Consider the following 17,357-nt stretch of genomic DNA (forward strand, 5'->3'; position numbering starts at 1 on the left):
CTGCTGTGTTTGAAGGCCACTATTGTAAATCCCAAAGAAGGGCAGTGCCAAAGAATGCTCCAACTACCACACAATTGCACTCATTTCACACACTAGCAAGGTTATGCTTAAAATTCTACTAGGCAGGCTTAAGCAGTATGTGGACCTAGAACTCCCAGAAGTGCAAGCTGGATTTTGAAGGGGCAGAGAAACCAGACACCAAATTGCAAACATGCGCTGGATTATGGAGAAAGCTAGAGAGTTCCAGAAAAACATCTCCTTCTGCTTCATTGACTATGCAAAAGCATTTGACTGTGTCGATCACAGCAAACTATGGCAAGTTCTAAAAGAAATGGGAGTGCCTGACCACCTTATCTGTCTCCTGAGAAATCTCTATGTGGGACAAGGAGCTACAGTTAGAACTGGATATGGAATAACTGATTGGTTGAAAATTGGGAAAGGAGTACAACAAGGCTGTATTTAACTTATATGCAGAATTCATCATGCGAAAGGCTGTACTGGATGAATCCCAAGCCGGAATTAAGATTGCCAGAAGAAATATCAACAGCCTCAGATATGCTGATGACACAACCTTGATGGCAGAAAGTGAGGAGGAATTAAAAAACCTTTTAATGAGGATGAAAGAGGAGAGTGCAAAATATGGTCTGAAGCTCAACATCAAAAAATTAAGATCATGGTCACTGGTCCCATCACCTCCTAGCAAATAGAAGGGGAAGAAATGGAGGCAGTGAGAGATTTTACTTTCTTGGGTTCCATGATCACTGCAGATGGTGACAGCAGTCCCGAAATTAAAAGACACCTGCTTCTTGGGAGAAAAGCAATGACAAACCTGGACAGCATATTAAGAAGCAGAGACATCACCTTGCCAACAAAGGTCCATATAGTTAAAGCTATGGTTTTCCCAGTAGTGATGTATGGAAATGAGAGCTGGACCATAAAGAAGGCCAATCGCTGAAGAATTGATACTTTTGAATTATGGTGCTGGAGGAGACTCTTGAGAGTCCCATGGACTACAAGAAGATCAAACCTATCCATTCTTAAGGAAATCACCCCTGAGTGCTCACTGGAAGGACAGATCCTGAAGCTGAGGTCCCAATACTTTTGCCACCTCATGAGAAGAGAAGACTCCCTGGAAAAGATCCTGATGTTGGGAAAGATGGAGGGCACAAGGAGAAGGGGAAGACAGAGGACGAGTGTGATGGCCTGGGACTCGGGCTCGGAACCAGAGGAGTCTCAGTCTGCACTGGATCCTCTGCTTCAGACATCATCTGAACCAAGTCTGGGGCCTGATCCTGATGGGCCCCAGTCTGCACAGGTTCCCCTGCAACAAGCACCAGATTGGCCGAGTCAGGGGCCTGAGCCTGTCCTGGCTCCAGATGCAGAGAATACCTCGTTGCCATCAGCTGGGCCATCACTGACAGCTGTTCCACTACCGGCTGGGTCAGGAGAGGCTGAGGCGGCCCCTGGGTCTAGTAACCCACCGACGTCTCCCGAGCTGCAGAGACTCAGGTCTGAGAGAAGGAGAGACCTGAGTATTCGCAGAAGGAGTGTGGTGAGTCGTCGGGGGATCGGGAACGGCCATTACCTCGCCAGAGATAAAAGGCTTCCAGACCCCACCCAAGGTTACAGGAGCAACATTGCTGTTTGCCAGATCCTGCCTGTGTTCCTGTACCTGACCTTGCCTGGTTTCCTGCCCCGTTTCCTGCATTGACTCTTTGGACTGACTCCTCGCTGACTCTTCAAACTCTGGACCGGACCTGGACCTCGCTTCCCGGATTAACCCCCGGGCCCAGCACAACGAGATGGTTGGACAGTGTTCTCGAAGCTACCAACGTGGGTCTGACCAAACCGCGGTAGGCAGTGGAAGAGAGAAGTGCCTGGCGTGCATGGGGTCACGAAGAGTCGGACACGACTAAATGACTAAACAACAACAATTGTCAATAAGCTATTTTTTGTAAATTTTTGTATTTATAGAGTTCAAATAAGGAAACATGACAAATTTGCTAAAATTGCTTTTGCTATTTTGTAAATATGTTATTTGCCATTAAAGAAAAGGAAGGAATAAATACATCAGGTGTCAGTCAGTATGGTTATTAAAGAAAATCAGACTCCCTGACCTGCTCCCTGCCTGCCGCAGAAAACAGTTTCTCAACTTGGAAAGTAGTAATAACAGGAAGGGATGAAACTAGCCAACTGCATTTCCAAAGATTATATTAAATGGTTTGAAATATACTGCTGCATACAACCTTCTTTATTCACAAAAATGAAGAGTGCTGTTCCCCTTGTGCACTCATTTGTCTGCAAGGAAATGTCCTCTCCATTGAAAAAAGTGGGAAGCTCAGTGTGTGCACCAGAACATTGTTTTCAAAGGGATAAATTTGCTCACGACAGTATGTGAATAAATTTTAGGCCAGATGTTCTTTCTAAAAAGATATTCTGATTAAAGATCAAAAGTTACATTAAAATCAAAAGTGTATTGCAGAAACAGATCATTAATCCTCTGTTTGTGTGCTGAAATGCTTTTGCCCTAGGCACTGGCAATGTTACTGCATTATTACACAGAGGTTCAGTGTGTATATTGAACACTTTTTTCTTCCTCTGCCATATGATTACTTGTGTAACCTACAGATGACTCAGTAAGACATGCCTTTGAAGCCAGCTAGAAACTCAGCAGTGCTTAGTGTGGTTTTTATTTTTGCAGATTAAAGGGATGTTGCTCTCCAGTGACACTGCAGTATTACCAGGTTAGAACTAAACAAAATAAAAAATAAAAAAAATCCTTCCAGTAGCACCTTAAGAGACCAACTAAGTTTGTTCTTGGTATGAGCTTCCGTGTGCATGCACACTTCTTCAGATACACTGAAATAGAAGTCACCAGACCCTTATATATAGTGAGAGAGAGACCTACCTCCTCAAGAAAAGGTGGTTTTGAAGCAGGTGAGGGAGTTTAAAGATTAGGCATGCATAGCACTACACTGCTAATCAGAAGCAAGCCTCATGAGTTCAGTGGAACTTATTTCTAAGTAAACATGGTGAAAAATTTAAATGATTTGAGGAAGCAAAGTGAGGAATAGGGGCATTTCAAAAAATATTTTTTCATTGAATTGCTGGGTAAATGTCACGATTTTCTTGCTTTCTTAACAGAAGTAGATTGGGAGAGGTAATGTATTGTAAGTGAGTACACCCCATCCAGGATCCAGAAAGAATGCAGTGCAATTTCCCCCCTACTTACCCAATCTCTCTATCAGATATAATTCAGTCATAGAGCAAGTTGCCATATGACAATAGCACAGCACAGGAGACAACAGTGCAGCTGAAACAAAAGTCTTGTTATCTGCATGCAGCCCACTGACTTTATGTTACTACTTGCTCCTGCTTTAGCATCTAGCTAGAATCTGGAGAAGGCTTAAATCCTTAGCACTCTTATTAGGAAGCGAGTCCCGTTGACCCTGTTAGGACTGTCTAAGCACATTTGCTTGTATCAAGCTATAAACCTGTTAATATTAGTCAAACTCTGATGCAGGTCCTCTGGCACCAAATCTAAGACTTAGAAACAGGGCTGTAGAGTGCCATGTAAATTAGAAGTTTTACATTAATTATTGATGTTTTTATTTCTAGAAGGATGTCATATACCAGAAATGTAACTACAGAGGAATGAAGATTATTTGTTGGTAGCATCAAACTATAAGGCAAAAAAAGAAAATAATGGTAGATTGTAGTCTACATAAAAACCAGTAACAAAGTCATCCCCTTCATGATCAATTTGGGGGGAGGGGATAGAGAGTATTCACATTTCAAACAATTGTAGTACTCAGCATAGCATGCACAGTGCTTTTTGGCTTGATCTCATCCATGTATGCTGTACTAAAACAGATGGTTGGCACTTACCATTTTGATAGAACCAATAATCGGGTTAGGCAGAGTGAGGTGGTGACTGTTACAAGCAGTCTTTGCCCAGTGGGTAACCGGCAGTGTTGAATCTGGCAGACCTGGCCACAATTCTGATGAATTTAAGCATGTTTTAAGCAAATGAGACAGTTAAGTACATTATTTTCTCCTGTTGAAATCAATCTGCCTTAATAATGTTTAATTTTGCCTACATTATTCACTATTTCTCTAACTAGGAGATTCAGCTGCATGCTTACAACCAACACCTGAGTACAAAGATGTATGAACAAAGTTATATATATTTATTTCATATATTTATATACCACTTAGTACCAAAGTAGCCTTTTAAGTATTTTAAGTGTGTGTGTTTTTGAATTTGCCTTAAAATTTAATGATAATGTGGGGAAACAACACACGGAAAAGTGGTGAACAAGTAAATAAGCATACACATCTACTTAGCATCTTTGCAGTTAAAATATGTATGTCACATTGTTTTATACATACACTGACTGGCTAAACCAGGTGAGGGTAGCCAATGGGTCTCAAATCCTCAGTGAGTTAGGGAATTCCCCTGCATGAGAAGACGGGCTGTGGCAGATTGAATGGACAAGGCCAATAGTGGTTCCAGTGGTCAAGAAGGTGGTTTATGCAAGTGCTGTAGAGAGAAGTGAGGGGCAGATGGAGCCCATCCAGGAGAAATAAAACTCTGGTCCTAAGTATCTGCTGCCTTGCGTGATATCTTCAGGAGAAGAAAAGGCTAAGAAGTATAAAGGCTAACGAGAATAAATCCTACACATATCTGGAGTGTAGTCCCTAAGTTGGTTGGATGGTGCCTTGCATGCCTCTTTCTGGCAGCTCTTGCAGCCAAGCTGTATTGCTCTGCTTTCTTTTGGACCACATCAATGAGGCTGAGAGGCGGGTCTTGTCATCTGGGCAGCCCAGGACCTCCATACACATTGCCCAAGCTTGCTCCCCAGGGAGGTCACTTCAGTGCTGCTAACAGTGGTTTGACTCATCCTGGAGGTACACTCCATTGTCTCTAAAGCTTTTTCTTGTAATTGAACTATAAAAAATCAACTTATCCAGTTCAATTATTGTGCAGATTGTTGATTGTTGATGTAAACACAGTACTTGGGTGTTTGGATGAAGAAGATGCTTCTACCATCACCACCATCAAGAAAGTCCTATTAAAAGACTGATAGATGTGTACACAAAGAGGTGTCTGTATTCCCTGGCTAAAATTTGTATCACATATCCCCTCATAGAGTATTTTAATGTCAACATAGCCTTGAAATTGATCGAACTGCTGTGAATAAATACACTCTGAGGAGAGCTTTTACCTGTCTCAGGTTTCAGTTAATGCCCTCTGCAGCATTAGACGGAAGATGTCACAATAATATTCCTATAATGATAATGTGTGTTATTTCTATCTGCAGAATCCAGAAAAAAAGAATTTGCTACATTCTTTGTTTTGCTTTCCATTATGGAGAGTGCAAGGATAAAATTCCTCCTCAGGCTGCTAAAAGGTCATGAGCATTGGTCAGGCTCACAAAACATGTAATTTTTGCTCAAATAACAATGGCATAACTAGCCAGAAAATGAGCACTTTTGTACTGGCATTGGCCAAAGCAAGATCAATCTTTCATGTTTTGACTGCCATCTGGATAAATGAAATCTACAAAAATGTGATCCCATGCTTTAGATTATGTAACTATCTCATGAGAACAATCTTGTATTGTTATGACTGAAACAAATTTCAGCACTGATCTGAATGTAATGTGTTCAAATATCTCTTCTGATAACCCTTTTATTTCTCCCCCCCCCCTTAGTTAAGAAACTCATATTGTGCCTTCCCGTTCTCCTGTCTTTAGCTGCATCTTACATGATTGTTATTTTTCTCTGCTAAGGGGAAAAATAATTTGATCTCAGCAGACAAAGGTGTTTGTTTTAGACTGTAACATGTATAAAAAGACATTATTTTTATTTGCTTATTTTTAGCAATTAATTCCTTCTCAACAGAGGAGTCATGTACTACTTTCACATTCTCCATCATTTTACATATGTAAGCAGAGGGCTGAGCACCTAAGTGGGACCAAAGATGGCATCTAGACATCCAGAGATGGGTCCAAGTGTATATAGTACAGTGGAAAGTGCTGGGTCAGGAAGGATATGCATACAAAGTGCAAGAGGCAGGGTATATTTACATGTTAAACATTTGGGTGCTACAGAACAACCATATTAAGTAACTGTGTACAGTGGTACCTCAGGTTACATATGCTTCAGGTTACATACACTTCAGGTTACATACGTACTCTGCTAACCCAGAAATAACGCTTCAGGTTAAGAACTTTGCTTCAGGATAAGAAGAGAAATTGTGCTCTGGCGGCGCAGCGGCAGCAGTAGGTCCCATTAGCTAAAGTGGTGCTTCAGGTTAAGAATAGTTTCAGGTTAAGAACGGGCCTCCAGAACGAATTAAGTATGTAACCAGAGGTAACACAGTATGCTGGCTGTGTGAGACAGTGCTGACTTCAGGTTTAACTGGCCATTTTAAGTGTGGTTCCCTTCTATGCCTGTGGGCTCCTGGACACCTGAATTTCCCACAGTGGCCCACAGCACTCAACGTATGGCCAGTGTCGTCGACCATAGCATAGGAGGTTTGGCTGGATACTTGAGCCTTGGCGGCTGCTTTAGGATCATGGGTGCCAACATCAGCCTTCATGTGAAGCTACAGCTTTTATTCCAGTTTGTATCCCAGATAGCATGGTAATTTGGAAATTGCACATGTTGTGATGATCATTCATGACTTGTGGCAGATCCAGTTAACAGTTTACCATAACTAAAGATCGCATGCTGCTGCATATATTTGAATTTTCCATATATATATATATATATATATATATATATATATATATATATATGGAAAATTCAAATATATATAACCTCCTTTCTCATGTGATGCAGTGTCAATAAGATTTGTTCCTGTACTTTCTATTAAACAAACAAAATTCTGACATGACTGGCAGTGATGCATTCAGTTAGATCCTTAGATCCAATATCTTTATATAGCAGTTCTTAATCAGATAGCCTGATCCTGTCTGTTCATTTATGGAACAGAGAGGTGCATGTACATTTCTAAGGACATGAAAATACCCTCTAAACTAGGGGGAGAGAAGAATTTCATCCCCAAGCAGAGGCCACTATTTCAAGGTTGGGAAGAAGTGTTTGCTTCTCCCTCTCTGCCTTGTGATCTGATGGTTCTGCAAGAGAGTAGTATTTTGTCTTTCTTTTTTGCTACATAATATGAGTGTGGTTAATTGGAAATAAGTGTCACTGAAAACAAGTTGCCATGCTTCTGAGTAAACATGCCTAGCTTTCAGCTGTCTAGCAGGCTCTCTACCTTCTGAGCTTGTTACTCTGTTGAGAATTCCTATTTCTCCCCTCTCATTTTATAAGAAAAAGTATCTGATTATTTGCAATCCTTCACAAGCTGTTGCAGTCACTACAGACAAGATGTCTACCAAATAAAGAAAAAGGAGCAGTAAAGAGAGGGAGTGCGGTTTTTTCTGATAGCTAATTTACAGAAATAGAATAACTTGTGGATTTTCTTCAAGTCAGCCAATCAAACGCTCTCTTCCCACCTCTGACTGACAAGGAAGCAGAGAGTCATAGCTAGTAGTAAAAGCTTCAAAAGCAAACCACAAAGCCAAGTGATCCTCCCTCCACCAAATGGAGACTATTTAAGGTGAGCTTTTCCCCTGGGACAGTGCTTTGAAAATTATGGGAGCTAAATCTAGTTCAGACTTGTTGGACAGGTGGAGAGGGACAGTTGTCATTTTCACCAATGAGCAGCATGCACATGTCTCCTACATTAAAACATTGATTTTATCATTTATTTTTCCTACCAGCCTACACAAATGCTTTCACATCCAGTGAGCAAGTAATTGTGTCCCTGCTGGGAATTAAGTTGGGTAGAATCAGATATAAGAAAGATCTGTAAAACTTGGTCTACACCACCTGAACTGCATTTTTTTACGTTGGGAATTTAATGCTGGAGGCTGCAGCAGCACTCCAAATTATGGATGATGCCCTAAACAAACCTACCCGATAAATGGTGGAGTATTGATACAGCATAGGTCCATTGCACTGAGCACAACAAGTATTTTCTGTATTGTCCATGCTAATTCACAGGAGCCTGAAAGAATTAATACAACCTGCTCAAAGCAAAGGTCTGAGATTGGTGCTTGATGCCTCAGGAACACCACTAGCCTTGGCACACCTGTCTGTCCTTATGTATTCTAAACCCAAGGTATCTCAACAACAACAGCTGTGATATTTGGCATTCATAAGCAAAGAAGACAATTTACAGAGTGGCTGTTGTAATTGCATGAGCCAGCAGCATTAACTACAGAAAAGGTGGTGAGTCTTAAATCCAGAAGTCTGTCTTGAGAGCAGTGCATAAGTGGGGAAAATTAAGGTTACACAGCCAATATAAATCTAGCAACTCGAATCTTTGGAGCTCTTATTTAAACTTACTGGAAAGGGATCTAATGAAGTGTGATTTATTTTAGATTCCTAGATGTAGTTGTAATTTAAATATTAATCGTTGCCATATTAAAAGTGCTTCACAGAGATAAATTCTGTGTTCCTTATGGCAATCCCTGTGAAATTTGTGACTCTACAAAAGGCAAATACAATTCAAAGACCAGTCATCTATAAACTACCTGTTTTTTACAGACCCTATGTAATACATCTGGGTGTTTTGCTGTTCCTCTTTCTCAGCATTGCAAGGTGCTCTATCAAAATATCCAGAAAAATACAGCAAGAATGCTGAAATGATTTTTGTGTATTTTGAAACACTGAAAATCATGTAATGTATTAATAACAAACAGTTAAACATTATTGTGATGACTGTCCAAGTAACAGAACTTCCCTATGTAAAGCAACCCTTGGGTTTATAACTTGGGATATTGTTGGATAGCACAGACAGCTGTTAATGAGTTTTTCTTCTTCTTGATATTCCAACCCACACACTCCCACAGGTTTCCTGGTATACCCCAGCAGGTTATCTGTCTCCTCCAGCAATATGCCTTCCACTTCTGGCAGATGTTGCCTAAAATGCAATAGGTTCTCATAACAGCAAGCATTTTCTCTTCCGTATACAGGACAGTGTAGAAGAACTTACGTTGCTGTTGTTCAGTCGTTCAGTCGTGTCCGACTCTTCGTGACCCCATGGACCAGAGCACGCCAGGCACGCCTATCTTTCACTGCCTCCCGCAGTTTGGCCAAACTCATGCTAGTCGCTTCGAGAACACTGTCCAACCATCTCATCCTCTGTCGTCCCCTTCTCCTTGTGCCCTCCATCTTTCCCAACATCAGGGTCTTTTCTAGGGAGTCTTCTAATGAGGTGGCCTGCGGGGATTCGGTGCTGGAGCTTCCCGTGTGTAAGTATAGGCCACCTACACACGGGATACCAGTTGCCAGGGAAATGCGGCCAGCGTTCCACGTGCGTATTGGCACGGGCGCCGGCCAAGCCTCATAATCTGAAGTTGCGTGAGTAAGTCGGAAATGATGATGCCTCGAAAATGAATGGATGCCTCGAAAATGAATGGATGCCTCGAACTAACCTTGAAGTTACTTGCGACCTCCTGTACTGTTACTGAAGTGAAAGCAATTAAACTAAGGGCAAAGTTAAAGCACTAAGGTGAAACCCCTGACGTTTTTCAAATTAAAATAAAAACCTTTTCCCCAATAAAGACAGACACCGATGTTTCTTTTATGGCTTTGGCTGACCCGCATAGGCTCTTTACACTGATTCTGACCTACCACTATTCTAGGCTCCTAAGCTAACAAACCCTGCACCGCCAGATCTTCCGCAATGCTAAGGCTAGCTAGACTTATCCCACCAGATCTTCCGCGATCTAAACCTATGCTAGGTCTAAGGGCTATCTAACCTTCACCGCCAAGTCTTCCGCGAGCTAGACCCTAACTACCACCTGCACGCGCTTCCAACCCGTCCAGCCCATCCAACCCTCAGCCCCAAAAACCCCTTAAACTAAACTTAAACTAAAGGATGAAAGAACCAACTAAGATTCTAAAAGAGCTAACTGAGATCTAACTGAACGGCTGTTCAATACTGTCTATCTCTGAGTCCCCAACTTAACATGCCTAACATGGGGAGCCGCAGCCTTTTATTGATTCCAAGAGTGACATCACGATTGATATATTTACCAATGAGATCGCTGTTGCTGCCCCCCAAAAATGCGGGAAGCAGAATAAACGTCCATTGACAACTTTGAAAACCTCTGGAACTACACTTTTTAGGCGGAGTGATCTCAGTGGCAAAGTGCTCACTGAGTTTTACTTTTACTTTCACTTTAGAACGGAAGGATACGAAAAGTAGTGCTTTAGTATATGTGCTGCCGAAGCGAGCACACGAAAAGTAGTGCTTTAAATAAACATTAATACAAACAAATAACCACGGATTCTGAAGAATCCACGAAGTGTATTCCGACAGTGGCCAAAGTACTGGAGCCTCAACTTCAGGATCTGTCCTTCCAGTGAGCACTCAGGGCTGATTTCTTTAAGGATGGATAAGTTTTATGGCAGATGTTAATGCTTCAAAAATATTTCTTTGTCCCTCTTTTCTTGAATTAGGTAACATCTATTTCCTTCTTGGTCCTGTTCAGATTTATCATTATTTCGTTATTCCTGGTTGTTATATTGATACTCACCAGGGTGTAATTTCAGATCCAGATTTACAGCAGCTGCTGAATGCAGTAGCTGGCATAACTGGAGACCATCTGTGACTGAACTGTGGGAGGTGTTTGAATGGCTAGTGATATGGTCTTGCCTCATCTCTTGTGTCTGTGTGGCTGCTGAATACTGCTGCCCACAGTATGTCTAGAGCGTGAGAGAGCCTCTCTTAACCACCTCGTCTGACCACTAAATGAAGATAATTTCCTTCTGGAAACATTGACTTCAGTCCCTCGTGACCATAGCTGCTCACCCACAGATCAAGGAGACTTCCATTTAAGGTTGCCATATTTCAAAAAGTAAAATTTATCACCATAAATCTGGGCTTTCCCTAACGCCACTTTTATACCTGAAAACCAGACATGTCAGGCTCTATTTGTGCGTATAATGACAGCTTTGGCTTTCTTGCTCAAGAATACTAAGAACATCTAAGTTTGAGGAGAAGATTACAGTGAAATTTATCTTTAAACTGGAGACTTTTAATTTTAATTTCTTGTTCTTAGAAATAAATGTTGTTGATTGATTTTTTTTTAATGTTGTTAATCGTTTTACTGTTCTGCTGTGAATGGTTCTGAAAACTCTTTTATAGTGGGAACAGGTTGTGGCCTGGAAAAAACTGACACAACAGAGGGTGTTGCTAGGTAACCACTAGTGGGCCTTGTGTGCTTTCAATTTTCCACTAAGCACTACCATCTCTATGGTGCAGTGGCCTTCAGAGATGGAGCATCAGCCATGCATGTGATTGCGTTTTGCTATGACATATGAATAAACAGTTGGCAAAAAAAAAAAAAAATAGTTTCTAGCTCTCTCTGGTTTATTGACAGATTACAAATTATGATTTGTCAATTTCAATGTCATGCCAAGCCAAGGTTAAAATTCCTCAAGGATATCTGAACTGAGATAATAAAAGGGGGAGAAATTTAAAAATTCATAAACACTGCTAACTCTTAAGCGCAGATTAAATTAGTTTGAGGCAGATCTGACTGAAACCAGGCTCCCTACAGGACCGCCCCAAGCCACGCCTTTTTGTTGGTTGTGATTGGACCATTTAAATTTGACTGTGGAAAGGCCTGAGAGTCCCTGCAGCTGATGACTTTGTCAGCTGGTTGCACAGGAAAGGAATTTTGACCCCTCCTCACCCCTGCCTCAACCACCACCACCACCAGAAACAATAAGCAGTATTTATACAAAGAAATATATATATTAATAAAGCCAGAAACTACAGAAGAAAAATAAATAATTGCATTTTAGGATGAAATGTTCTTAAAAGCACAGTGTAAATGTGTGTTTTCTCTTTATGGTGGTTCTCTAAGCTGTCATCATGAGCTTCGTTTCAGTCATGTTCCCCATGGAAACTCTCAAAATGCCATTTAATTTCCAAGTTTAATATAAAAAGTACACTTTTTTCAAAAACTATATTGAAATATGTAGTATTAAATATGGCACCATAAACACACCAAAACTATCAGGAAATGAAAAACTGCTAACAAATTGTGTAATAAATCTGTAATATTAATTTTTAGTCATGAGACTATTGCTGCTATAACTTACACTGTAATCCCATACAAGTCTTCTCACTCAGTTCTTACAGCTGGGTAAGTCTTACTTCCAGGCAGTGGCGAACGGAGCCACTTAGCTCCCCAGGGCAGCAAATGCAGAGGCACCCCCCGGGGGGCAGGGCGTCACTCCGCAGTGCGCATGCGTCCTTACGCACACGTCAGGACGAACGGCGCATGAGCGGGGTACCGTCCGTGCTGGCGGGCTGGTGCACTCTTTTCTTTTCTTTTCTTTTCTTTTCCCTTCCTGCTGGGCCCTGGTAGGGCAGAGCCGCGGGGGTGAGGGGCGGGCCAGCGAGGCATCACGCTTGCAGCTGGTGTGATGCCCCTCGTTGGCCCATCCCCGCAGCTCTGCCCAACCAGGGCCCAGCAGGAAGGAAGGGAGGAGAAGAAAAGCATACACCAGCCAAGCAGCAGGCAGCCGCGCTTCGGAGTGAAGCACGGGCTGCCTGCTGCTTCTCCGGCGCACACTTTTCTTCTCCTCCCTTCCTGCTGGGCCCTGGTTGGGTGGAGCTGTGGGGGTGAGGGGCGGGCCAGCAAGGGGCATCACGCTAGCCACAAGCATGATGCCTCGCTGGCCCGCCCCTGGCCCCCGCGGCTCCTCCCAACCAGGACCCAGAAGGAAGGGAGGAGAAGAAGCGAGCAAGCAAGCCACAGCACCACCACGCCGAGCGAGGTTTTTGCCGGGTGGCAGGGCTTGGCCGGTCGCAAGGGCGGGGCCCCGAGTGTCACCCCCTCCAGGGTGGAACACGGGGCGGACCGTCCCCAACACCCCGCCCTTGCTCCGCCCCTGCTTCCAGGTACATTGGCATAGGATTGCAGCCTTAATGTTAATATTGTGCTTTTGTGCATATGTAAAGGGTGTGCATGGAATGATTTTATCTCTCTGCTGCTTATCACAGTCATTATTTTCTTTCATGAAACAGGCATTTGCAAATATTTCTCACTGTAATTTTTTTTTCTGAAGCCCTGAATTTGTCTTTAATCTACCTTTGAGCTAGTTTGTCAGATTTTCTTTTAAGATAAAAAAAATAAGCCAGGTTGACTCAGTGTACATGTTTTGAAATTTCCTACGCCTATGTAACATTTCTGAGCAGCTGTTTGTTGAGCTGCTGTGGGTGAAGACTTATTTTAACCTGTCCATAGTGCACTCCTTATATATTTGCTTTTTTCTCTAGTACCATAATGTGTATTGTAGGATCCCTCACTATGGTATTTTTTTGTTCTTTGTTAGAAGTAGATATACATCTTTAAGCTACTCTTTTTTTCTCTGCTTTAACTCGTCCTTTTCTATTTTTCTATTTCCTTTTAAAATCTGACTTGGCTCCCTGTTGCTTTTAAGCTAAGTAACAATGCACCAGGCAGAATTTTATCTGAAACATTCTATAGTGAAGATAACTGTTTTTCTTCATAGCACTGCCTATTTTTTAATTGCGAACACTTCAGAGGATGGTTGAGAGAAAGTTCCTTTGTTGATGCCTTTTTCAACCTATGCAGTTCCGTTGATCCTTTCTCTAAACCAAGTGTGTCTTTCTAGCCACATGCCAAAATCTTCAAATAGTATTTATCATCAAATAATGTCATTTGGGGGGGATTATGGCCGCAATTTCTCCAACACACACACACACACACACACACACACAATTTCCCCAGAGTACCAATGCACGATCCACCAGAGGGGAACTGTGAGGGGTGGGGGTGGGGAATGCAACCACTAAAAGGAACACCTGAAGGTACGGTGCTCTTTTAACTTCAGCCCCGAAATTGCCAAAATATTTGCCACCAATTTTGCTGCCTGTTAACTAGGAAGTGAAAATTGGCATGGTTTAGCCAAGACATTGTTTATGGATCAAGCAGGGCCATCTTACCTATAGGCGCTATGGGTGCAGGGCACCTGGGTGCCGGGCTCTCAGAGACACCAGGTCGAGAGTCCGGGGCCTGAGAGATGAGTCCGGGGAAGAGCCCGCCCATCGGTCAGAGCGCCGCAACAGGCTCTTCTGCTGCTCCTGTGAGTTCGGGAGCAACTGAGCCAGTGAGACATTCAGGCGGCCGGCTGACTCCGCCCTCCTGCGCACCTGGAACTGGGCAACTGGGGGGGCGCCAGATGGATCTTTGCACCCTGGCACCGCATATGCTTAAGACAGCCCTGGGATTAAGGGCTAATTTTTATTCTTCTAGATTCCAGCAAACATATATACGGTGATATTCAGTTGTGTTGTCCCACTTCTGCTTGTGCAAACAAGACTTACCCTTTGTTCCCCTTTACCCAGACCTTCACATGCTCCAGAGAGTTGGGAGGCCCTCTGAAGTAGATTCCCGGCATGTGGCAGGCTACATTGGGGAGCCAGCATCGGATCTCACCCTTTTGTTTGCTTTCCTTTAAAAAAAAGGCAGTAAAAGATCTAATTAGATCAAATTTTGTTTTGTTTATTAATTTTGAGGTTAGGGTGTACCTCATACAATTAAAATACTGGCAATACCCATAAATATGTTGTATATCTTAGTACCACTGATCACACGGGAATGCTTTGCATAGGCATGTATCTACACTTAATTACTGGCAGCTAATTGTGCGGAAAGTGTTGTGTTTGAGGCAATATGTATTTATAATGACAGCTACGTACATCACAGAAATTTGAGGGAAAGCGGCATGTATTGAATGCGCTTACCTTCCCTTGTACAACCATCAGACGGTGCCTGTTTCTGCTATATCCAGTGGGTTACTGTCACCCAAATCTAACTCCTCCTCCCGTGTGCTTGGCTTGGCCTGAAGCAGGTTGAGCGGCAAGGCGATGCTTCCTTGGTCCAAACCTTTAAATTCCTGTCAGCAAGCTTTAAGGGGCTTACTGCCCCCAGCCTCATCTCATGGGACATCTGGATCCAGTGTGACCAGTAGATACTTTCTAGTAAATATAGCAATACTGCTCCTAGACACTCTGCAAGCCATTTGGTCGCTACAATAACTGCAACTGCAGCCTCAGTGCCACTAGCTTCAGAATTTCTCACCAAGTCAGACATCTTACTGAAGCCCAGATAACGAGTGGAGATCATTCAAGTTTGGGCCCTGGACATGAGCTAAACTGAACCAAAAAAACTAAGTAACTTGAGACTTAGGCTCATGGAAGATTTTAGTCCTGTCCCTCTCTATAATAGCAGAATATTTTTAAGGGTACCTTTTCACCATTTTGGATGGACCATTTTGCTTCTTTTGTAACAACCTTTAATTTTAGGGCCAGTCCATATATTACATTATCCTGGGTCAGGAAACCTGCAACTCCTACACTGCAGCTGTAATGTGCAATATGACTTGCCAGTCACTATGGGAATTTCAGCACCAGCATTTGGATGTTTCAGAAGCATGGAAATTCTCCACAAAGTTCTCCACACAGTCCCAAGTTTCTCATGGAAAGGTGAAGCCTTGTGCAGGAGCCTTCAGTGATAGAGAATAGTTAAGTAAGTAGACTGCTGCTTACAGCTTGGTGGCATTCTAATAGTCCAGGCATGTCCAACAGGTAGATCGTGATCTACCGGTAGATCACTGGACATCTGCAGTAGATCACTGGTAGATCACTGGGTCCCCACAAAGAAGCTGAACAACTGTGGCCCCCCTAAAAAAGCCTCAGCATTTTACCTCCTCCCTGAAAAAACTCAACAACTTTGACCCAAACCCCCCAAAAACGGGCCTTCTTCCTTCCTAAAAAAACAAACTCAACAACTTTGAACTGAACCCCAGAAAAGGGGGTAGATCACTGCCAGTTTTTAACTCTGTGAGTAGATCGCAGTCTCTTGGAAGTTGGCCACCCCTGAATTTATTTCAAAGTATTCTATTCACCATTAACTATTTTTTTTTGCAGTCTCTCTTGAACTAGAATTTGGGAGTTTCAGTTTAATGAGTGGATATTTCAGCTTATCATACTAGGCTAGTCTATCAATTTGAGTAAAGCTTTTATTATTACATTACGTTTTTAAATTAAAGATGGCAGATTTGATCTGCCATTTATGGATCAACTATTTCAAGCTTATTGAATTTAAGTAATAAAGCATTCATAGCTAAATAAATTACCATTTGCTTGGGTATAAAGAGCCATGAAGGATATATTGCCCTATCCAATCTTACTGTGAGAAATTAATTGATTCAAAATGGCTGCAGTATTGTATATTTTAATTTAATTTGCTGCTACCATTTTACTGCAAACAGGCAATAACCAAAATGTAAATGGGATGCAATAGTCTGGTAATAGGAAGCATATTTTTGTTACATTTTGCAATTATTGATCAGACATAAAAACATAGGACATATACCTTGAAATTGACATAAAACATTCACAACATTTAAAAGGCTTATAGGTCATCTTGGTGTGATTTTTTTTAAATCTAGTATTGATGGTAATAGTTGGGGGGGGTACTGTATTTGGGCTATACTATTTAATTACAATTGCTTGCTAGTCCACTAAAATCAGTGGAACTTTGTCTTGTTTCATGTGTAAGCACTACAGTGCCACTGCTGCATAAAGAGCATTTTTCATTGTGAATGACATATTGTACTGGGCACAAGTTCGTTTCTAGATCATGTGGGGCACCCAGAACGTGGGGATATTTTCCAGTACTAAATCTCAATCAGGGTAATTGAAACGGGCATAGATAGCCAAAACATTATCCAGGCATCCCATTAATCTCTGCATTCAAGTGTGACTAACCCCAGGGGAGGTTCTTTCAGCACCCACTCTACATCATCATCATCATTTTTGCAGAATACAACATTGCACAAACAGACCAGCTCACATAATGGGATTTCACCCTCCTCTGTTCCTCCCTGCAGTCTTCCATTTACCACAAACATGCTCCAGGGGGTCCCCACCAAGTCCCCTTTGGCAAACTTTCAAGTGGGGCAAAAAGGGGGAGAGAAAAGGGAAGTTGTTTTTTGTGGGGGGTGGAATAAGTTAAATTTATTACTTTTGAGAGGGAGAGTGGAAACCCAGTAGCTCCTTTTTGCATAGGGAAGCTGAGATGTGTGCACTACACTCTGCAAAGGTTTTCTGGATAGGAAAAACATGTTAAATCATAAAATATTTCATATATGCTGTGGCGGACCTTGGCATCTCAAATGTCAGTGATGCCCTATGTGACCCCAAAATCCAGCATCCCTTGCCTCTCACCTTC

At 42.3% G+C, this 17,357-nt stretch overlaps 1 protein-coding gene across 5 annotated transcripts in view; it reads left to right on the forward strand.

The window, feature by feature from the left end:
• Positions 1 to 17,357, forward strand: part of EPHA6 (EPH receptor A6) — a 338,956-nt gene that overhangs the window by 47,859 nt on the left and 273,740 nt on the right. The window lies entirely within an intron of this gene.

This window comes from Lacerta agilis, chromosome 4 (genome assembly GCF_009819535.1).
Source record: "Lacerta agilis isolate rLacAgi1 chromosome 4, rLacAgi1.pri, whole genome shotgun sequence".
NCBI lineage: Eukaryota > Metazoa > Chordata > Lepidosauria > Squamata > Lacertidae > Lacerta > Lacerta agilis.